Source organism: Zosterops lateralis (genome assembly GCF_965231275.1).
Source record: "Zosterops lateralis genome assembly, chromosome: 9".
NCBI lineage: Eukaryota > Metazoa > Chordata > Aves > Passeriformes > Zosteropidae > Zosterops > Zosterops lateralis.
Window position 1 is genome coordinate 19,002,736 of NC_139769.1, and position 24,826 is coordinate 19,027,561.

Genomic DNA, 24,826 nt, shown 5'->3' on the forward strand with positions numbered 1-24,826 from the left:
GCCCGCGAACACCGGCAGAGAGCGCTGGGGCCGGGGCCAGGCGCGACCCCTCAAGAGCCCGCAAACACCAGCAGAGAGAGCTCGGCCAGGGCCAGGCGGGACCGCGGCCTCAGCCCGGCCGGGGCTGCCGGAGCCCTCAGCCCCCAGCGCGGGGCCGGGGGCGGGGCGCGGCCTGTGCTCGCCCCCGGCCCCTCGGGAGGGCTCCGTGCCCGCCGCCGGCCCCTCGGAAGGGCTCTGTGCTCGCCCCCGGCCCCTCGGGAGGGCTCTGTGCTCGCCCCCGGCCCCTCGGGAGGGCTCCGTGTCCCCCCGCCGGCCCCTCGGGAGGGCTCTGTGCTCGCCCCCGGCCCCTCGGGAGGGCTCCGTGCTCGCCCCCGGCCCCTCGGGAGGGCTCCGTGCCCCCCGCCGGCCCCTCGGGAGGGCTCCGTGCCCGCCGCCGGCCCCTCGGGAGGGCTCTGTGACCCCGCCGGCCCCTCGGGAGGGCTCCGTGTCCCCCCGCCGGCCCCTCGGGAGGGCTCCGTGCCCGCCGCCGGCCCCTCGGGAGGGCTCCGTGCCCCCCGCCGGCCCCTCGGGAGGGCTCCGTGCCCGCCGCCGGCCCCTCGGGAGGGCTCTGTGACCCCGCCGGCCCCTCGGGAGGGCTCCGTGCCCGCCGCCGGCCCCTCGGGAGGGCTCCGTGCTCGCCCCCGGCCCCTCTCTGTGCTCACCGCCGGTGCAGGCACCTCAGCCGCGCACTCCTCGGGAAAACTGCCGCAACTGACGGATTCCTTTCCTTTTTGAATGTGCCTAGACACAGTAACAAGGAAAATGTCTTTGCCCGTGAGCATCTGGAGTTTTGTGCGGGCTTGGGAGCTGGTACACCTGTTGTTTTAATGTAGCGCTACAACGGAGAGGTCAGCTCTATTCGCATGCTGCAAGATTTGCCTGTGCATTTGGTATTTCTCAAAAATTACTGGCTAAATTAAAACAGGCTTCCCAGTTCTGAATTTTGCATCAAAGTGCAGTTGACCAAGTGGACCAATGGCCATTTTTAATGGGGAGTGTTGATTTCAGAGCACGAGCAGCTGGACAAGGCACAAAGTTAATGCTAATTGTTTTAGCGATAGCTGGTTTGTACAGAGTCAGCTTCTGAAGTAGAATTAACATGTGGTGGTACAAAAGTGAACCTGAGAATAATACAGAAAGACCGTGGCTAGTCAGAGGGCACTCTGGGCCATCTGTGCTGTCCTGGCCTCTTGTGTTTCTGGAAGCACTTCTCCAGTCCCAGCCTGTGGCACGTTTGTCTCATTGTGTACAACCTCCTCGAATCTCTTCCTCTCAGAAATCTTAGTCTCTGCCATGTGTCTGTTCTGTCTGCAACCTTTCAGCCTCAGGTGGCTGTTCACACTGTGTATTAATCTCAGCATATTACACAAAGTTCAGTACAACTGACTGTGATAAACTTGACAAATAATAAACTTGTTCACCTCAATTCATATAAACTTATGTAATCCGTGAGATCCGTGAGGCCTTCCCTTCCCTTTGTGTGCCACAGCAATATCTCAGTACAACTTCAGGCAGAGACTATTCTTCATATAGTGCCTTTTTGCAATGGGAATGAAAGTTGACCATGAAAGAAGAGAATTATGCTGCAGCCTGGCAAGGGTCTTAAGTTGGATGATGTGGACTCCAACTACTAATGGAGGTAAGTTTCTGGTGGAGTTCTGTATTTCTGAGTTCAGACTGGCAAATAAACTGGAACCTAATTTTGTATGGTGGTAAGAAACATAAGATGGCATCTTCTAATCATTTCTGAAGGAAGATATTTACAGTCACATGATTTACAGACTTACAGGTACAATTATTTTAAAACATGATGCTCTAGAGTAGAATTAAATTATAATAGTGGAAGTCTTTTTAAGGTGATTTTTCGAGTCACAAACACATAATTTGAGAAAGCTGAAAGATCAATTCTTGCAAGTGACATCTCAAGGAAAAGGTTTCTGCAAAATGAACAATCTGTTCTTTTGTGGGATACATTCAGGAGCTGTTTTTAAAATTTCTTTGTAATTAGTCTTGTCGCCATTGTCTCGATACAGCCCAGATCTGGAGAGGGGTACCTGTTTTAACAGTATGCAAAGAGAAATTGGTTCCCAGCGCAGGAATAAGGCTCGCAGCTGCTTGTGTAATACCCCGGAGAGCCGCCAAATGATGAGGTAAGAGTGTCTTAGCCAGCGCAGTCGTTGGAGGGCGATAGTAGGTTAAGTGTTGCCAAGATGTGTTGTAGTGTTATACCAAAGGAGAACTTGGGGTAGGAATAGTGCAGCTCTTTATTAGAGATAAAAGTTAACGTTTCCAGCCTGGCAGCAGAGGAGGCACAGCCGGCCCCGGAGCGCTGCTGTCCCTGCCCGGGCCGGGCCGTGCAGCTCCCCCGCGCTCCTTCGGGCTCCGCGCTTCTCACAGCTGCACTCGCTGGGCCCGCTCTGAACGGCTCCACCCCCGCACGTCAAAATCATAATAGGTTTCTTAATATTTAGGAAATTTTTCAGTAATATATACTCATGTAGGAGAAGTGGGAAAAGAAAACATCTTTGATGGTTTAATGACAGTTTGATTTTTTTTTTTCAAGGGATAATTGGAACTAATGAGTATTTCAGGATTTAAAAAAATCCAGTAATCTAGTTCTCTGTTTTATTGCAAAGTTCAAGAATCTGTTTGTCTCCTAAAAAATGGGAAATGCTAGGATATGAAACTAGGTGTATGTTGAGAATTTATTTATTATTTGCATCATAGTTCATCAAATGCTTCTGTAATTTATCAGATTTTTTTTCTGTTTTCTTAAATGCTTTGGTTTTGCACAAAAAGAAAAAAACTAATGTCAAAACTGAAAATAATTCTGCCTGAGCAATCTTTCACTATAACTGTGGGTATTTTAACTCAAGTATGTTGTTACATGGATATTTTTTAGTGGTTGTTACACCTGGATATTTTTTAGTGGCATTCATGGTATGTTTAAAAGACTGCATTTTCTAGCAGTTATTCTGCTTGCTGAAGCTGCATGGGAACACCCACATTTTCAAGGTAATTTTGTAATTTGCAAAGCCTGTAATCAGGCCTACTGGAACAGCTGTTCAAGAGCTGGTTTTGTTTTCTTGTAATGTCTGGCTGGCAGTACTGCTGGAGGTCTCCCTGCAGGCCTCTGGAGGGCCAGATTCATGTGTTTGGAACAGTTAGGTTACTGCAGAGGTTTCCCAAGGCCTCCAGGCACCATTTACTTACATTTAAGAACCAGATGCTGCTATCACCTCGATCAGAATAAGTATAGAGTAATTTAATTTCCATGCCTTGGATAATTGCAGGTTTATTTTTGCATAATTTTGTCTTTTGACAGTTTATGCACCTTTGCAAACAGCAGTTAAAAGCATAAATCAGATGTAGCAATGCAATACAGTTGTTTGTTCCAGGGAAGGGAGCTTGTACTGTGCTGGGGTTCATTGTCACAGTAGTTTCCTTAAAGCACTCATGCAGAGGGTTTTTTTGCCTTCCTTGTCAGTACCTTTGCTGGAGTCTAACAGAACATACTCTAAATTCTGCTGTAGTCCTAAAAATCTGGTAGAATTTTGTACTTTGGATTTATCAAATTGGTGAAAATATTCTCTTCAGGAATGTTAAAAGCAAATAAAACCTAGTTGAGGATGAGGGAGGGGGTGGTAGTAATAGTAGTAGACAAGTGTTCCTCTGGTTATTTCCATCATGTTTTCAACAATAGCCTTAAAAAAATACCTTAAAAGCATTAGGATTTGGAAATTTGTACATGTGTTATTAGAAAGTCTTGTTTTTTTCTGTGCTGGAAGATTGAGCAGAGAAGCCCAAAATTTATAATATTTTTAAAGTGCATGTTTATTAGTTTAATAGATGAGATAAGAAGCCTTCAGTTAAGTAATTAAGCATTTCTTCCAAATTTTAGCAGATACTTTTTATTAGTTATGAATTGTTCTAAACTGAATATTGATGTTAAATGTAATCCTTCTCCCTGATTTCATTTTACATAAAAAGGCTCCATTTAGTTGTGGGGAGTGGGTGTTTCTGTGTCTACTGCCATTCAAATTATAAAGCACTTCAATATTTGTTTAGGGAGGGAGCTGCAGTATTGCTCTTTCAAAAAGAATCTCTTGGAGGGCAGAATCCCAGTGTTTGAATTTTAACTTAATGTTTGGCTGTCTGAAGAGCAACCCTGCTGCTTGGTGGCCAGAGATGGGGTGATGGTTGAGGATGGGTTATGACAGAAAGGGAGAAGGACTTCTAAGTGAACACGCAAGAGAGACAAGGAGGATGTTTCTTCACCTGTGGAGTGTTTCAAAAGGAGGAAGCAGGAAGGAGAGGAAGTTCTGATGTCTGGTGTGTCTGCATGCTGTAGTACAGCAAAAGTGATGGAGAGTGGGAGCTGGAGTTTGCCTCAGTCTGGGCCTCCTGGCTGGCCTGTATGGCCCTGTGTTTCAGTGGAGCAGACACCACACCCACAGGGCTCTGCTGCTGTTACACCAGGATGCAACACTGCCCTGACCAAGAGTTCTGGACCACTGGAGGGAAGAGCAGCTTGAGGAACTAGTTGTAACCGCAGATGAAATTCCAAAGTTATTTCAATTATCACCTGGTTTTCACTTCCGAAAACTAGAAACTTTTAAAATATTGAAATCTTAGGGGAGAAGAAGTCCTGTAGCAACTGAAAAAACATTTCTACTTGGCTGAAGTGAAAATTTGGCATTATTTTGTCTGTCCTATTTCCACCTCTTCAGCCAGTTCTCTCTGGTGTCTTAAAGTGGACCCAATTTCTCCATCTTTCACTTTTCTTAAGCATAGCTAAAATGCCACTGTGAATTTCACCCAGAAGTCATCAAAATCCCTGGAAACGTAAATACTACATCAGACTCAAAGGTTTTATGTGCTTGAATGTAACATTTTAAAGTCTTTTGATGTCATATACAAAAGGTAACTCGGAATAATAATTGCTGTAATAGTATCTTTTGTCTCATAAATGTAATTCTCAGCGTACTCTATTTAATTTGCTATAATTATATACTCAATGTACTGCTAATAAATATACTCATTCAACATGTATCTGTTTGATGTATATATTTTGTCAAACATGAGGATAGCAGTAGAAGTCAAGAAAACGATAGCATTTTTTAGTACTAATGATTTGTTTAATATCATGTTACATTGAATTTCTTTTCAGGAAACTGACATGAGGATGCTTTGAAATGCTAAATCGTTGTGACTGATTAGTACACGCCACTCACATTTGTATGTTTCCAGTGCTAAGAATTTAAGGATTGCTCTGAATTAACTGAAGGGACACTGGCATGGCATGTAAGTGTCTCTGTGCCCTTATCTTACTTTCTTGGAAAATTGTGATTGCTGTACTCTGAGAACTTCTGGTAGCTTCAGAACACGTGGAAAGTGGATGGTAGGTAGTACTAGCTGGTGGACACACTTCTTTTTGGAAAGTTTTGATCTTTGTTTCTTGCCTGGTCATTTCCACTGCCCCTCACAGTTAATAAGTAACTATTTTCTGCTGAAAATAAGAATGCTGCTAACCCAAATCCTACTTAGCTGAATCTGTCTTCTAAGCTAAGAACCACTGATTTTGCTGCCACTGTTGCATGTGATTTCTAAATGCTGCTTCCATTGCTGGGGGTACTATTAAAAGAAAAACCCTCCTGTTGTTATATGGATGAGGAGTGACTGGTAATGGGTCATAATTTTAGACAGTGGCAAATTCAGCAGAACACAGACATTTAAACACAGGAAGTCCAGAGTTAGTTTCCCATCTGCACAGTGTTAATTCTGCCTGCTTAGGTCACTCCCACAGGGCCCCAGTAACACTGATGTGTGTCTGAGCACTGCCCTCCTCAGAAGCTGCTTCTGCCTGCCCAGTCATCAGGATCTGAATGTGCTTGATCTGTAATCCCACTGTACATGTGTTGGGGATTGTAGAGCACTTCACATCATGCCAAATCTCACCATGCTCTGCAGCAGGCCTGCGGGTCTGCCAATGCATGTGCCTTTAGATTGCACTACCTCTAGTTAAATATTTAGTTTATAAAATCTAAATACTAATCTACTACAATTTACAGTTCTTTTGTTCTCACACCTGTCACATCACATGTTTAGCCTTCAGGAAACCTCACAGGCTATGCTCAGGTCTGACCTAGCTGCACACAACATTCTCGGCTCTGTTGCAAGCATGGTCTGTAGGCTGAGTTCTGAATTGTATCACAAAAGTTTCCAGAGCAATTCTTTCTTTGGATCATAATATGGCTTTATACAATGGAACAGTAAATATTCATTGAATATTTGAGATGTTATTCACCGTGCCACATTCTGCAGAAAATTACATGGCATATACACTTAAGGAAATAGTTCATGAAAGTTGTGTCTATATATTACTTCTATACATATTGATTTTTAAAAATTATTCGATAATTTAGACCTTTGGATGTGTAGACCGTAGGTTTACCTACTACGCTTAAAAAAAACATGTTTCTATTACAGTTTCTATTACACACTCCTACCTTTGTTTTGCTTTCACACAGATAGAGAAACATTGGAAATGCAAAAAATTATCGAAAGATGAAACTCTTGTTTCTGTGAAACTTATATTTGAAGTTGAAAGTATCACAACTAAAAGCTAAAAGCTGTGGACTAACTGTCTATGTGATGTGTGTTCTTCCTCAGATACTTCTGACTTGAGATGGGTTTCCATTTTCCTTTTTATCCTTTTCTGTTTTGCAGCCCTCTCTTCATCCTCAATTGTATTACTGTGTTTGAAATAATGTCGGGAACTATTTCAAGTACCTTCATGGATGTGAATGTTTAACCCTTTTACAGCAGAGCTGCAAAGGCACATTTGTGCCTCAGCTGTGCACACAGCACTGTCACTGTAGCACCAGGGATAATGTCTTTTCTTGAGTGGCTGTGGAAATTCTCACTCAGGGCTTCATGAATCACAGCAGAGTGGTGAATCACTGCAAAGTGGTCCTTAGACAACTGACCTTGAGTTGACTCTCCCAAATATTTTCACTTACTAAACCTAATTAAAAGATGCATTAAGGATATTTATATTGCTGTATCTCTATAATGACAGTTGCTATAAGGATGCTGCTCTTCTGTGAACAGGTGATGTTAATAAACAGCCTGTCTTTCATACTATGGATAACACCATACTAAGCTTGAAAGTCTTTATAATACGGGATTGTAGTAAATTAATACTTCTCCTTTAAGAAGGTTATATATCATAATTGTGTTCAAATGTATCACAAAAAATAATGCATTCTGTGACAAATTTATTTAGTAGATAGAACAACAGATTGGAGGAACCCAAGAAAACCAATTTGTCGGTCCTCATGAGCAGAAGTCCCCTGATTGTAGTGATTTGATGGCCCTAAGAAGTCAGGGCAGTAGATTCTTCGTGCAGAGCAAAAATTAGAAGACTTAAAACTTAATTTGCCAGACATGCTACACAGTAACTGATTGCCCTGGCTCTCTGTATGCCCAGTCACTGCAGGTCTAGAATGGCAATGAGGGACTCTCTACACACAACAGCCTTGATGGTCAGCAGCTTCTCTGTGGAACCATCCTAACAAACAAGTCCCACTGAAGACCAGGAGTGGCCTAGATCTGCACTCCATAGAAACATAAAACATTAGATGAGAAGTGTCATGGAGCTCAAATTCTGGTTTTGTCAATTATTTTGTATCTCATGGGTATAACAGAGCTTTCATGTTCCATGTGGAGAGGCTTTTATATTGTGAGGTTAACACCTAATGCATCTTTGCCCTTCTGGTAGAAAGCTCTGTGGCTCTGACTGTTCCTCTGTGAGAGTCACCTGCTTCTCCTCCCTGACCTCTGGCTAAATGGAGGAGTGGATTACTAGGAGAGGAATGTAACACTTCCAATTTGCCAGGTAGGTGGTAATTGCTGCGTTCCAAAGAGGTTACCACAGCAACCCCCACAGAGATACACCTACTTCATGCACTCTGCTTCCAGAGTTTGTTAAAGTTGTAAATCATGTTTGATGTATACTTGGTATACTTTAACTCAACTATTTCAACTCCAAGGAAAAGCCAAATAAATAGGTATCTGTTTTCTCAGGTGACCAGCTTCTCTCACTAGTTTTGCCTGTGAGTTCTAATAGAAAGTAATTATTATGATCTCAGCCATTTCCTTTTCCTCACCTTCCTATTTTCCATTACACAACTATAATTATTATTGATTATACCTAATAAGGATTCATTGTGCTTCAAAGCTTTAATACTTGGGTTTTGCCTCTAAAAGGTGATAATCTTGCATTTAAGCTTAACATCTTGAGTAATATAAGAGACAAGGGGACAATCAAATGCAAGGACAAGAGCAAACACTTCAAAAAAACATGATCATTTCCTTATTTAACGAGCTAGTTATCTGTAATTTAGTAAAGTCTAAGTTCAAGGCATTTTCATTACTAGTGTTGATTTATTAAAAAAAACTATGGATATTGATCTAATACCAATATCCAACTATGACGGACAAAGACTCTCTAACAGTTTAAAGTTAGAAAGTGTATGTTTATTACGACGCCGGGCAGCGTGCGGGATCGCTCCCAGAAACACACACGCAATTTACAGATCATCGCAGGGTCTTTTATCTACAGGAGTATTGAATACACAAACTACAAATGCATATTCATAGCTCTGATACCTCCCATTCCCCGCTTCGTATGGTAATTAGCCCAAAAAGCCATCAAGCATGCGTAGTTTGTTCTTTGAAATGTGTCAGTGGTCTTTTTTATAGGGTGGGGTCCCAAAATGATGAAGTCATGGGGTCTATTGATTATTCAGGATGCAGAAACTTAGTTTGACAGCTTCTCTGATTTATCAGTTCCTTCCAAGGATTATCAGTTCCTTTAGTCTGGCTTCTGTTAGCAAAAGGGAAGTCCTAGCTACATTATCTCAGCACTATCTATTTTGACTACAGTCTTTAATTCTTCTAAATCAATGCCTCAGTGTATGGAAGGGAATAGTACTAGTATGAAGCTTATTAATTTATTTCAGAAAAATCTGTTGTCTCGAGGGCAGCCGTATTTATCTGTATAGAGCACATGACTTCACTGGTCTTGTAAATTGCTTGGCTTGCTTATGCACCAGGGACTCCCTTTTTCCATTGCACAAAAAGGTACCCAATGAGTCATGATTGCCTGTAAACAGGCGTTTTCAGATGCCCATCCCTCATCTGTTTGCAGCTCTTTGTTTTTATGTTCTCTTCAATTAATTTCTGCATTTTCTTCTATGTTCAGATCTTTGTGTGCACTTTATATCCAGGGTTAGGTGATACTGAAGCAATGACAGGACTTCGTATATTCCATTCCCATTGTTCTCCAGAACAGATTCTCCTCTCCAAAACACTAGAGTTATGTGTAGTCTCATGTTACTGCTTCAGCCAGGAAGTCACATGACAATGTTAACATTGTTAACAGTTGCCTTATCTTGAAAAAGGGACACCAAAGAACCTGATTCTCTAGTACCTAAAGGAAAAAACACGATTTTGTAGCCTAGTTAAAGTGGTGTCATCTCTGGCTTGGTCTATAGGATGGAAAATTTTGGCCTGGTAAATCAAGCCTGAGGATTGAAAGTCTTGCCAGAAGAGTATGAAGGTTTACAAATTGACTTTGCCAATGGAAAGTTGGCACAAGCCACAGCTCACACCGGAAGACCATGTTCTGTCTGATGGAAGAGTCAGTGATGTTGTAGGAAATGGATTAGGAATGGATAAAAAAATATATCGGTCAAAAGGCTTGTGTAGACGTTTTGTTTTCAGTCCCTAGATCCATTGTTTCTTTTTCCGCAACTGTAGTGAGCCGTGTTATAAACGCAACGGCAAAAATCGGATTAACAAAGAAATAATTTATTAATAAAATGATCCCAATCACCGATAAAAAGAGAAAACCACAAAAGGATTCACAGCGCAGCGCCGGGTGGAAGAGAAGACTGCACTCAAAAGCACGGTTTTCCCAAATCCACATTGAGCAGATCGCAGCTCGGGGTTTTATAGGGGTTTTCATGTCCCGAGGCAGAACAGGTGCCCAGGATGGTCCAAATAGTCCAAATAATTTTCGGATGGGCTTCCCGGATTTGTCAGACTCTGCAGACCGTATTCCGGGAAAATCCTTTTCACATGTGGATGGAGCTCGCCCGGTCCATGTTTATTTCAATGTGTATTCCTCAGCGGAGAATTCTCTTTTTCGTTCGGAGAGGAATTTCTCTGTCTGGGTGCAATGCCGATTCTTATCTGGGTTGGCTAGTGTCTTTGTTTCTTGTAATGGTCCTTGTCCTGTTCTCTTTGTCTCAGGACTGAGGACGGTGGAAACCTGGCGGGGGAATAGTTTCTACGGACCATACCTTTTTCATATTTTATATTAACACCAATCTAACATATCTTGCTATATTCTTTAATCACGAATTTTTACCCCAATGTCACATTTATCACAGCAGTCTTTGCAAACTAGAGCTACTTGCACTACTAAAGCACATATTTATTAGTTGATCTGATGCAAATTCTATTACTGTACTTCTATTAATACTATCTATTACCATGCAATGGGAATCCCAAACAGAAGCCAGATGCTTTTGTTTTGATAATGAATTTGTGGGCATTGTGGGGATTGTGTTGGAAGGCATTATTAAACTCTATCCCAGTCAAACAATTGCAGACTGGTGAGTAGAGAATTGCTGGAAAATGTAGATATTCTAAATATACTCCACTTCTAATTAAGTATTTCAGATATGATTCCAGGAATGTTTACTATTTTGAAATAAAAGGGAGACATTGCTCCAGCTGGTAGGAACTGACTATTTATAGAAAGTGAGTAGGTTTTTTTCTTGTAGTAGATTTCAAATTCACCATGAAAAAAATGTTATAAATACTGAACAAAAATTGTTACCAGACTATTCCTTACAGTGTTAATTGCTGAAGGAATGGGAATTCATCTGCCCCTGCATTTGAAAGGGAAAACTCGGTGCAACCCAGGTGACGTGAGAACACATCCTGCGGTGACTTCTCACTGCTATGCAGAGTGAAAGGAAGGGCTTGGGAAACAGTCAGAGAATACCTCTGGAACTATCTAGACTCTGATTGACTGACAAGTCTTCAGTGCCAAGACACACAGGAGACCTGTAAATACTTAACAATAAGCATCAGCTCCTTCTACTGAGAAAGGCCACAATTAAACAATTTCTTTGTGGGCTTCTCTTGGGCCTTCCAAGTGCCTATCAGAAAATTAATTTATTTGTACTAAGGTTTTCTCTGGAAGCCACAAGAAGGTGTTCTTATGTTGATTATGATGCCACAAGCAATCATAACCCTTGTTCTAGTAAGCTTACTAAATCTCGCAAACATATTTTTTTTATTTATCTAATAAGCGTCTTTTTTTTTTACAAATTTAAAGAGTTTAAGTGATGGAAATGATAATTCATTATCAAGTGAAATAAATTAGTCAGTGTAATAGGAATTTAATCCAACAGATACATGCAGCATCTCCATGTTACTCACTCACTGTAGCTCATCAGCAGCTACTGTAAAGATATACAAAAGAAATCTTTCACTGTCTTTCTCTAAATCTTTGTGTTCAGGTCACCAAAGTCAAGGTATTCTAGATGAATGAGTGAAACAACTTCCAGACTCTAAAAGATTTAAAAAGTCATTTACATTTACACAAAAGGTAAAAATAGATTGCCACCAGGACTTCATTTAACTGACACTTAGAAGAGTCCCACTTGATACCATATGACACCTACCTCTCAATAGAAGAGCATGAACATGTAGTGAGAGATGCTGACTTGGCTGAAATAAGGACCTGGTGGTGGATCAGGCAGAGCTGGGCACAGTATAGTTATTGCCAAGGTTAGATCCACTAGGATGACATCTGCAAAGTACCTCAAAAAACCTGAGGAATAAGATAGATTTTGTGAAATTCATGAATACAAGTGCTTCAGAAGTGATGTGGATGTACTCCTGGTCTGAACTATAGTATTAGACAGGTGCAGACAGACCTTGCTTAAAATCAAGAGGGCTGCCTGAGATGGAGCTGCCCTAATCATCTCTGCCTGTCATCATCTCTGGATTACAGTTTACATTCTCAGATTCTATCTTGGATCATTAAAATCTCCTCACTGAATTTTGTTAGAAGTATTAGTTGACAGTGACACATTTGTTTGGTTCACTGGACAAGGTTTTCAAAATGTTTTTGCTTAGTCTTTGGTGAGACTTTTAATCTACAGTCAGATTTACAAAACATATTTTCTATGTACAGTCGAAGGCAGGGACACTAGGCCATAAGGGAGACCTTTTCAATTTTAAGTAATTATTTCACCTTTAGGGAGTTTTCAGGTTGGAGGAAAAAGAAGTGTCCTTTTATGTGATCACATTTATGTTTCTCTACTTCAATTATCTGTATCTTTTTACTAAATTCTTATTTAATTAAACTTAAGCTAAGATACTGATGCTTTTAGGAATAAAGTAGGGACACCTTTACCAATTTCCTTGATTTATAAGGCTAAATATTCTACTGGTTGATTTTTTTATTTTTTTTTAACCAACAATGAAGCTAGCATAACTAGTTTATCAGAAGTAACCAGGTAACAATGATAATATTTTTTCCAGAATCTGTAATGTGGGAGTAGAGCTTTTCTGGATACTGTCTTTCAAGAACTAATCTGTTGTAATTTTTATTTTGTTTCTATATTTTTTCTAAATAATCATTGTTATTGTGGTGAAAATAAAATGGTACTCTGAGAAAGGAGGCCATAATAAAAGCATTTTCTTCAGTTATTCTTTTCTCTGTGTTTCCAATTGCTGCATCTGTATGATAAGATTTGCATTTTGAGAAGAGATCACTTAAGTGGTTGTCTTTTAAAAATGTTAAGTCAGAGTTTTTAGTCTTATACATAATTTCAAGCATCAAAAGTTCCAGAAGTAATCCAATAGTAATTAATGTAAATTTTTTTTTTAAGTTTGTATATTCGAGTTATATTTGACTTATGAAAGCTTGCCAAAGATGTAGGTAGAAATTTCAGTTTCTGAATAACCATTTTATACATCAGTTTTGAAAACATGACATGTTAGTGTGAGTATATGATTTCTTGCGTAATAATGTTCTGTTGAATAGTCTAGAAGTAGCTCACAAGATGCAGATATAAGGAAATTATTGACCATCACCAGTAGTAAATTTAGCTGTGCCACAGAGCGCTCATGCCTAATACATGCAAGTAGCTCACATCCAAGAATGGCTCTTGTTCCAAGTCATTGAGAAATCTTTGTTTATATAAATTAGCTAGTTGAGCCACCCAAGCAAGTGTTTTCTTCTGATGCTTGAAAAAAAGACGAATGCATGGAAACAAAACAGTTATTGTTATTTTCAGTTACCAACCTAAATGTGTTGGTATGCTTCAGACTCCTTATATGTTATCACTAAAGAATAAACCTACCATGAGCAGTGTTACTGTTTGGTGCCACCTGAGCCATTCGTGTTTTTCCTTATCATTTTCTGAAAGTACATTTGCTCTCACCCTACTACTATCAAGTGCTTTGGGATGAATCTTCTTTTGGAACTGCGAAAATGGTTTGGATATAAAGTGGAAGATGGAGTTCTGATGCAATGCCACCTAATCAAGTCCTGAAATAATTATCACAGGACTGATTTCAGTGCAGTAAGCTATCTGCAGAAACGATAATAGGTGTTGCTCAAGCCTGGCACACCTAACTTCATGTTTCCCAAGCCATATAAATAAATAGTCTTCTTTGTGTATCCACACCTCTCCTGTCACACCATTTCTGAGCAAAGAAGGGTCCTTCATCTAGATTAGCAAATAGATTGAAGCAGACACCCTCCTATTTTCATAACACTAAGTATAATTTTGCTATGCTTGCAAGTGGAGAGTATAATTACCATTATCCTCTGGTACTATAAGTGACATTGCTCTTACTGGTTCCCAAGCTTCATTTTTAGGAACCTGTTTTTATCCAATACCACCAAAAAATGCTACTTTAAACTTCAGCTCAGAAAATGATACATTTTCTCTAACATTAAATTCAGCCTTTTATTATTAAATATTTTTTATTAATAAACACTTTTGTTAGGAAAAATAGTCTAATAAATAGCTGATTCTATACTTATTAATTTGCCTTTAGTTTTCCAATACACTGAACATGATGCACAGATAGTTTTAGCCTTGTAAGTGAAAATTATATTAGGCCCTCATATAACATATGCTATGCTTTTAATTTTAGTTCTTCATTAGCACTTCAGTTTTGTATGATCCACTGGATTTCTGCATGTCAAGTAAACGATTTTTAAAAATTCTTTTTTTTTTGTCATTCTACACTACAAAGTGATATCAGTAAGTCAGAGCTGATCAAGTAGGAAGTAGACCAGATTACTAAGGTGTGTTACAAACTCCCCAACATTCCAAGTCAAGACTAATGTGTCATCTAGAACTTTGGAATGCTGCAAATCATTTGCTTTACAGACTGTTGATGAACTTGAAAATAGTTTATGGCTTAGAATTATCATCAGTTCAGTGAGAGATTCTGCAGCACAAAGCCAGGAAAGAGCAGATATCCTTAGGGTGCTGCAAGATCTGCTCCAAAAAAATAATTGTAGGGTAAGTCTAATGAAACTGTTGAAAACAGGATATGATGAAACATGAAGCACTCCTTTGGCTCTTTCACAAAACCCTCCCTCCTTATTCTATAGTCTCTCTCAAAATAAATAGCTGTGGCTGAGTTGAAATCAGAGTACCACTAATGCTACACTTACCATTTTGTTTTCTGGGTTTCTCTGGTTGTTAAATACTGGAGACTGAGCCATAAATAGAGCCAATTTTCAGCAATCTCCCATATTTTTTTCCTTTCATCCTGATTTTGGAGATTATCTCAGTTATCCACAATGTGTGTTTGTTGAGACAGAAATCCAGGTCCGTACTGATTCCCTGTTTCTGTAGGACAGTGTGGATTAAACCTGCTCCCATGTTGCAGTAATAAACTCATGGTTGCACTGTTCCAAACTTCACCATACTGAAAAGTGTCTGGTTTAATAATGCTGCAGCCTGTGTTTCTCAGTCTCGTATTGCAAAAATTAAAGAAACAATTTCACAAGGTTTCTGATATACAAGAGGATGGTCAAAAGGGTCTGCCTAAAATGAACACACCTAGAAGCTTGTGGCTTGAAGGCATTTGAACAGACTTTTCCTGTTCTAGCAATCAGTGGAAAACACTGGTCTAATTTATCATTATTCACATTTTTAGAGTACATGAGAAGTTCTAATAAATTGTTGTTTAATAGTTTGAAATGTCTCTCTCAACTGCTTGAAGGAATTTCGGTTTCATTTCCACAAGTGGCGTTGCAGATCAATAGCAGCAACTTGGCCAACAACCTAAGCCAAAGCCATGGGAATCATTAGATTTTTGTCCAACCCCAGTGCTGATGTGAGAGAATTCTACAGCAGCAGAGTCTCCCCTTTAGCTAAAAAGCAAAAGCACTGAGAATCCAGGACTGCAAATTAAACCATACAAACCTAGGGGAGTGAAAGAAGAATAATCTCAGTTCTCAGTACTTAAATTCTGACAATATTTTCCTTTTTTGGGAGGGGAGCAAAAGACTATGAGTTGGATGTTTCAAAATTAATTTGCCCAGAATTTCTGTTATTTTTTTCTCATCTCCACATGATCTGCAGTCAGCTGCCACAGCACACTGAGACATGTGTATCCAACTAGCTTGTGTTTCCACAATGAGGGAATTGGAATCAAGGTTACCATTAACCAAGAAGCCAGAAAAATTTGTGATGTGTCTCCACAAGCAGCAATATTAATTCATAATAAACACTTCCCTAGGGCTCCAGGTCAGTGTCAACCTTTGAACTTTGTGTTGAACCCTTCCAACAAAGTGGCACTCTACAATTAAACATCACTTAAACTTTTCTGGAATACAAATTATAAATGTATAAAACTACAGGTACCTTGCAGCTAAACACCTAGACATTACAATTTGAGGTTTATTATAGATATGAATAATAAAGAGTGAATTTCTCTACTGTGTACTTACTAACACCATATATTACAACATGAATTATAATGGAAGTTAATTTTTATGCTCTGAAATTATAAACTACCTGTTGTTGCCCATTAAACATTTAATATTGAGATAGGAAAAAAGGACAAATTTAATTCAGAGGCTAGCAAGACCACTGATCATTTTGTTGGTCAGCTCTGCCTTGCTCTTGTAACTCTCTGCACAGGGATTTATGTGGGGGGAAAATAGAAAGCTTATGACTTTCAAAGACCTCTAATTGCTTTTACAGAGAGCTGACCAGGAAAGAGCTGCATATAAAGGTAATGTCCAGTAGTATTCACAGTCCTTTAGAGCTATTTCAGGGTCACTCAAACCTGAAACTTTGACAAGGTGGAAACTGTGTATTGTTTGCAACTCTTACTTTGGGAAGTCAGTCCAGTCCAGTCTGACAGACTTTGCTGGCTCCCTTTCCCTGCTTTCACTTTTCTCATTTCAATGTTTTTATACTTCTCCCTTCTTAGCAAAGCACAAGAGTTTGTCCAATTTGAGAGCTCTGCAATCTTGGTTTGGTAGTTTCTGTAGCTGCACAGAATGGTATGTCCTTTATAATTTCACACAGCTGGAATTAGATGGAAAGATAATCACCTGGAGAGTTTGAGAATGAGCAGCTGGGCTCCATACACAGTGTTATATCTTTCTTCACTTATCTAACCAAACAGATTTCAAGGGCGAGATTCAGGGAGAAAATAAGTAAACTGAAACTTCTTCCTTCAATGTTTTAAATGCTTCTCCCCATTTTCTTTTATTTTTAATTCCTAATTTGCATGAAATTTAAATACACCTTCTTCCTAACACTTTGTTTAAGGAGTGGTTTACTTCTGCTATTTTTTACATATCAACTGCATGGTAGCTTGTCCCTATACAATCCTTCTGTGAGCATTTCATTAGAAGAAATAGGCCAAATTTTAATGCTCTCGACCTTGCCCATTCCAGTTCATCCACTCCCAGCTGTACATCTTTTAATGCCTACCTTAGTCATGCCAAGCTCACATTTTTCTCTACTGAGTGTTAGGTCCTGCTGGCAGACACTGCCTTCTCAGTTAAAAGTAGGGCTCATTCTCAGCTATAAATCTCTGTGGCATTGTAAGCAAGTGTAGACCTGTCCAGACCTGTCAGCGAGATCAGTTTAGACAGAGTAGTTACTGCATACCTTTTGCTGAAAGCAAATATTTGGAACTTAGATGCCCTGGTGTAATTTTAACACTAGAGATTCTAGAGTATAAACACATGCTAGAAAAGTCTCAGCTTAAGTGGATGATCAGTTTTAGGATAGGTCTTGCCCCAGCTCATCCATTTTTCGGCTATCTGCAAAACATTCTTATTATAAAATTAAGAGTAAATTAACCTGAAAGTTTTCAGAGGTTTAATGCTGTCTCCTGTAGCATATCTTCTCTCATTTGTCTTGTAAGAGTCTGAATTGAGCACCTTAGTAGGAATATATATTGAGAGTATTCTTGTTGCAAAAGATTTACCAGGTACAGAACCACGTGGGAAATAGTAAGAGAAGTGGAGCAGTCTGTTCCGGTATTCCTTCATCTAATTTCTAATCTTAACATAATAGTTCATAATTTGCCATTGATTCAAAGTACTAATACTAATAGAGTTAGCATTATTCAGACACTACCAAGCAGAAACATTCACTTTCAATATGTTAGCATTATTCAGACACTACCAAGCAGAAACATTCACTTTCGATATTTCAATTGGGTATGATTAGGTTTTTGAAATTTGCTATAGTAGATGGTCATTTTTTTTTCTTCCTTTAGGGATTTTGACTAATTAGATCGTGTGTTTCCTAATATGCTAGTTGCAGAATGAATATTTTAACCTGCTTACTCACTGTAGGAGCTCTGGACACATATATATCATAACTGGCCTCCTTTTTTGCTTGTATTGATATGAATCAACTCATTTGGCAATAGAACTGAAAAGTGCAACTAGCTAAAAATCTATTTAAATTACACCTTTTGGCCCTACTCAGAATTATTCACTTTCCAATGATACAGTAGTTGAATAGGCATCAGTCTGATGTTGTGGAATGTCCTGGTCTTTAAGATATGACACCATGAAATGTGAAAGGTATGAGAGGATCCTTATTTGGCTGTGTTGCTGTGTTGTTTTGCCATTGCAAAATGGCATGCTGAAATCCTTAATGCTGTTTATCTAGCTAGTTGCTGTGTTTGACCAAATATGTGAACATCACAATTGTTCCAAGATCTCATATTTTTCCTGAACTGTGGCTCTCCTGCACACAGATAATATTTCCTAGAGAAAATTCAGTTAGATTTCTAAAGCATTCTGAATTGAATGGACCAGTGCTACAGTTTCTAGTGCCACTATGATTGGAAGACTTTATTTTTGCTGTGATTGTAATACATACCAATAATCTCATGAAAACCATACTTTACCTTTTGGAATGTCTTCTGTAGACAATGACAGAAGAATAACTTTCTCTGTCTCTCACATACTGTGTTCTCAATTGTATAATGCTCTTGTTCTTCCTTGGTATTTAGTGACATGTATTTGGTGAAAGGGAATGCTTTGATTAAGTTTCTTTTTCAAGTAAAAAGGTGGCTTGTTATTTCCTGCACTCAAGGCACTTGCTGTGGATATCAGGATTTTCCTTTTGTGGGGTATTGGCTATTTACAAACACTGTTTATAAACACATGTATTTCCTTCAGGCAGCATTTTAATTTGAAGAGGGAAACAACACATGGTCATTGATGTTTTACCAACATTAAAACATCACAGAGAATTTAGGTGACCTGTATAATCCCTTATCACAACTGAAATGAGGATTGCTATGGTGGAAGCAGAAGCATTAATTTCAAGTTGTTGCCCAAAAATATGTTACCAATCATTTTGTCAGCATGAATTGTTTGAGGTTGGAGGAGATATTCATAACATTTTTCATGGCCAAAAGCAATTTAGAAGCATATTTGATATCCCATCATCTTCTCAGTTAAAGGAATATAAACCTAAAAAATCCAAATCCCAGCAAACTGAGATGAGAAGAAGAGAGATGATGGCACACTGGGGAGAGGTGAAGCTTTGGAAAACTAGAACTGCTGAGTGTGTGTATCGAACACTAGATACCTACATCCACAGGGGTGTTCCAAGAAGGTTATCCGGGGTTTTTTAGCTGCTAAGCTGCTGTGGTTTCCACTGACTGTATGAATTAGATATTTTTTCACTAATGTGTTCAGACTCCATGGGCGCATTCCCATCTATGAGTATGTGAATGCCAGATACACTAGTTCAAGCCCCTTTGCTTTCTAGATATTAGAGGGAAAATCAATAAAGAATCAATATATGTGCTACCATCTATGACTGGTCTGTCACATGGTGGGTTGTACTAATCCATAGCAGATTTCAAAACCCAAAGGCATTTTTCTAAATCTTTTGTAGGCTGGTGTTTGCAGTTAGATTCTAACTGTAGAGAAAGGATATTTCATTTTCTAAAGACAGCATATCTTTCCACAGATTTACAGAGCATTAAACATTCATCTTGATTTTGGGGTCCAGACAGTATGCACAGATACCACAAACAAAGGAAAACACAAATTTCTCACTTAGTGATTCACTTGTTGGTCAATCTTGTCTGTGTAATGCAGAATTGTGTTATTGTTACAAAGTGACTCTCCTATAACCTTCCCACCAAACATAATCATGCTATTACTGTTTACTCTTGACAGCAGCTTCTTTCCTTCCAAGAAGCTCAGCAAATTTCACAACCATTAAGCCTCCCAATGAAATAGTTAAATGTCATAAACTCATTTTCTAGATGAGGCATATAGAAATTAATGACTCGTTAAGAGTCATACAGGAAATTTGTGACAGAGGAAGGAAGAGATGGGAGCTCCTCCACCACTCATGTCTATTTTTTCATTTTCAAAATTATTCCTTTTTTTCCTCAAATAAAAGGCACTCCTGGTTTTGGAATTGCACTATAAGAGAATGAGCTGAAAAGCTCAATTATTGAATAAGTAGAAGAAAAGTACCAAGAGCAGCTCTGCTACTTTTCTAGCAATATAATGTGAGAACTGTGCCAGTATTGGCATAGGATTTCTTTTAAGTAGAAACACACTAGAATGCAAGAATCCTAGATCTCAGTTTGAAGAAGGTGAGAGAGGGCAAGGAAGACCTCAGAAGTCTGATATAGCACCAGAAACCTGGTGAGCAGCGTAGAAGAAATGGTTCTGGTTGATTTGCTATTGTGCCTTAAATGTGCTGATTCATTCCTGGGCTTTTCGATTTGGCTTGTGGCTGAACCTCAGTATTTCTGTTTCAACTGAGCAAAAAGGAGTGTTTACTGTATTGGTCACACATGAGGTTCTTTTAAATTTCTCACACCTAAAGAAATCCCCATTAAACCCACTAACTGTTCTGATACACAAATACAAGGAAATAAGATATTTACCACATTAGTGCTTACACATAAAATACATCAGAGATTTTGTTTGGAAAGTTACTGTAGAAGCAAAACACTTTAGGGTGTGTGTTATATTTTTTTTAGATTATTCTTGCTAGTTTTTACTATATGCACATATATTCCAATCTATAGCGTAACATTTTCTATACAGGAGGTATTACACTATCTGTATGTGTGTGTATTTGTGTATATATGTATATTGATATATTCACATTGTATGGCATGAATTTTTGAAACTTTGAGCCAATTTATATTGTATAAGAAAGGATGGTGAAGGGTTTTAAATGTAGGAGTAGAAATGGGAAAGTTTGTGTCCTGATGGAAATACGTATGAGTCTTTGAAAATAATTACTACATGTATTTATTGTATGGATATTATTCTGCCCACCTGCTTAGGTTGAAATTAGAGAAGTCCCTTAGGAGGAATGTCTGGCAGAGGTGAAAATAAAGTAGAATCCTGTAGCTAAACAAGAGTCCTAATCAAAAAGTAAGAAAGCTGGGGATCTTGCTCAGCCTGACTCTGACCTGGACTGATGAAGTTTCTTCTTCAGGTTAGGGTGGAAGATGATACTTACGACACCTTAAAGATGCTGGCCTATGCAGAGAAAGGAGTTGAGTGAACTTTTCAGGGAGTGTCACTGAGTGCTGACAAGGACTGACGCATACCATGAGTGGCAGCAGACTTTCCATATGACCTTGGCCAAGTCACTTAATCCCTCCATGACTTGGTTTCCTCATCTGCAGAATTGGGTATGAGGAGTAATACTTGTAATACTTTCCTGCCTCACAGGGAGCTGTGGGGATTACTTTGTTACGGTTTGCAAGGTGTGTTCAGAGACAAACAGGAAAAATGCAGTGGAAGTGTTACTATATGTTGCTGGAAACCTGTACAATATCAAGTGCCTTGTTGATCATGACCTGGAAAATATATCTCGGGCTATGTCTTGGGAATTGGATATTATTGGAAGCCACTTGAGCCCATCATACCTTCCCTCTTTGCTCTGCTTCCTTTCTGCTCTCCAGTAGTTGTGCACATCTAGTTAGGCAAAATTGGACAACATTTCTTCCCATAAAAATTATTCCTCTTTCTATGATGACAGCTTTTTGACTTCTGTAAATGATGAACCTGGGACTCCCCAAATCTACAGCCACATTCTCTTACCTAGGAACAACCTGTATAGATTGACATAAAGATAGGTAATCTTCTTTCTTTAGTCACACTTTTGAAAGAGTGAATAGCAAGTGTTTAAAGTTGATTCTGAATTCCAAAGGAATGTCCACTAGTAAGGACATCTCCCTCTTGGCCTGAAAGATTGAAAGAAACTCTTAGAAGCTGCAGCTCTATGTTTATTAATAACAGATCTATGCCATTTTTGATCAGAGGTGCAGGTCTTGTGGGTATCTGTTACAGACATGCAATAATGTGTCCCCCAAATATGCCAAAATTCAGTTAGCCTAACCAGCCAAGATTTTTCAATGACTGGGCATACATCAGCAAAGTAAGTTTATGCAATCCAGTTTTGTATCCTATACCTATGCTGGTTTTGACTCAGTACTGTTGGATTGGCAGAAGCTCAAAACCTGAACTTGTCTGAATCCCAGCTGCTCACTCACGAGTGGACCGTAAACGCATAGATGTGCTCTGCCTTAATCCCACTATGCAGGAGAATTCTATAGGCCACATGGATTTAGAAATAGCCTGTAAATATATTTCAATGGTGCTTTAAAGTATTCTGGATTTATAAATACAAATTACAGTCAAAGAGAGTTTTTCAGTAATACCAGTAGGTGATGTATGTAAGAGAGATCATTTATCTTCTCCATGACTGGGAAAGCAGTGAATTTTCATTGTTAATATTAAGGCTCCAGTTTTCTTGTGCACTGCATATCTTGGTAGCAGGATCCCTCTAGTATCATTTCTTCCATTCACTTAACAGATGTTTAGGTTTACTTAAATGTGAATATAGTGTCTGGTAAATCACTAACATATGGTAGTCACTGTGTGGCTTATATGCAGTATTGCATATGTTTCTAGACACACCCAGGCACTCACCTTAAAAGCACATAGGGACAATACCACTTGTTAGCTTGCACAATGCCTGAGATAAGGTGATGCAATGTTCATATGTCATTGCTCTTGTATGTGCTGTTCATGTCAGATGTTTCTCCTGAGCAGCACGTAAGTGAGTGGCACCCACCTGCTCTGCACAGTCTTGTTCACCCTCATCTCTACTGGGACACAAAAGGTTCGGTAGAAGTAATCCATTTGTTCACTTTCTTTCTACTCTTATGTCAAGTCAAGTCAAACCATTTTTTTGCTCACTAATTCTTGTGTTAGTCTCCCAGTGACATCATGTATCTAGGACTTTCAGGGGTGTGAACCATTCTGTGATTTATATAGTTATTTATTTATTTCACTGATGTTGGCAGGGTTTAAATCAGACCTAAAAAGTGCTAACATGAGCAAAGACAGGACATTAAAGACAAAAAGAAGTTGATTTTTTTAATATGCAGGAAAGGATAATTTTCATATCTTTTCCTAGAAAAATGTGGTTTTCTGAACTATCAGAGTTACATGTTTATCAGGAAGACATTTAACGTATTTCCTTAGGGGTGCAAAATACACTGTGTAAATTTTAGTTGGCTTTTTCAATGTATTTTTTAAAGGTAATAGTATTTTTCTGAAGAATAACCCTATATTTATAGCTAGAGCAATATGTAATATTACTGTACAATATGTTGGTGTATTTTAAAGAAGGGAATGTATTTATTGAGCATAGGAAACAAAATATGCCTTTATAAATGAAAAAATGTGGCAATACTTTAAGACCTTGGAAATAGGATGTAAATATTGACACACTAGTATAAGGCAGAAACATGCTGGTTCTGAAGGAAGACTAAATAAATCTGTCTTTTCATTTAATCATTATGATACAATTCAAATAGCCGTTAAGAATACTTACCAATAAATTTACACTAGAATGTTTTTGAAAGTAACTTCAGTTGAGTACTCTGAAGTTATACACAAAAAGTATGCAATGATAACATCCTCTTATCACACTAATACTGTACACTGAGAAAGCCACTTTCATTTGGAGATGAAATGTAGGATATTACAGAAATTTCTCAAATAGTCAAAATACATGCCAGGAGAACAAATTTTATTTCTGTCATTTGTAGGGATTATTCTTGACCTTCCCTGTTCAAGCAAGGAAGAAACAAAGAAAAGGACTGGGAGAGCTTGGGAAGGCAACTGGCACTTAGGAGGAGTCAAGGATGTCTTTTATTGTTCCATGGAGTCAGTTTGGACTACTTAACAAAAGACATAGATTGTTATAAGCTCAGCTCTTCATATCTGTAAGAGCATTGTTATGTACATTTCCTCTGGAATCATTTTGGTGTGGCTACTGTTGCAGCATTCATTGTGTCCAGCACATGTGAGGTGTCTGAGCAGAGTTTGCCAATTCTCCTGCACAGGCCAAGACTCAGGGATATATCACCTGTGGGAAACATCAAACAGTTTGATGAGGACACCAGACCCTGATGAAAATAACACCACCTATTTTACCATGTTATCTATATATGTATGTTGGCATTAGCTGAAGGTTTTTTAGGCTTTCTAACATTTCCAGTTCCAACATAAACCACCAGATTAAAAATAATCTTTGCCTCAGATGTTGCAGTGAACAAGCAGAAAGCTGTTGAGGGTCATGAAGGTGGTTGGAGGTCCTGATGTCAGTGAGGAAGAAGAAAGTAGGCTGCTTACTCTGATTTGTTTTAAACTGCATTTAGTAGAAAGAAAGTAGTTCTGGAAACTCTGCCAGGGTTCACAGTCCTTTTTTCAAGAAGACAGTCTTTTTCTTATGTGAGTCACTGGCTTCCCCTGTGTCCATCAAGTGCCTTTGAAATTTTCCCCCACTGCCCAGTAGGTATTCCCTTCCTTCCAGTGTTCTGAACTCTGACCTCTCTGTCATATTCCCTGGCTTCTTCCTAAAATGAATTGGCCCACTGTTAGTGTCACAAATCTAATGTGATTATTTCTAAGAAAGACCAGCTAACTCCATATGGGCTACATACAATCAGAGATCTAAAAAAAAAAAAAAAAAAAAAAAAAAAAAAAAAAAAAAGGCTAATATTCCCACGGAAATTTGCATTGAAGGCATTCCAAGCACCAGAGAATTCCATGTGCACACAGTGTACAGTGTAGTGTTGTTCTGCACAGGAGTTTCAGTACATAGCAGACTTCGTAATCATGGTT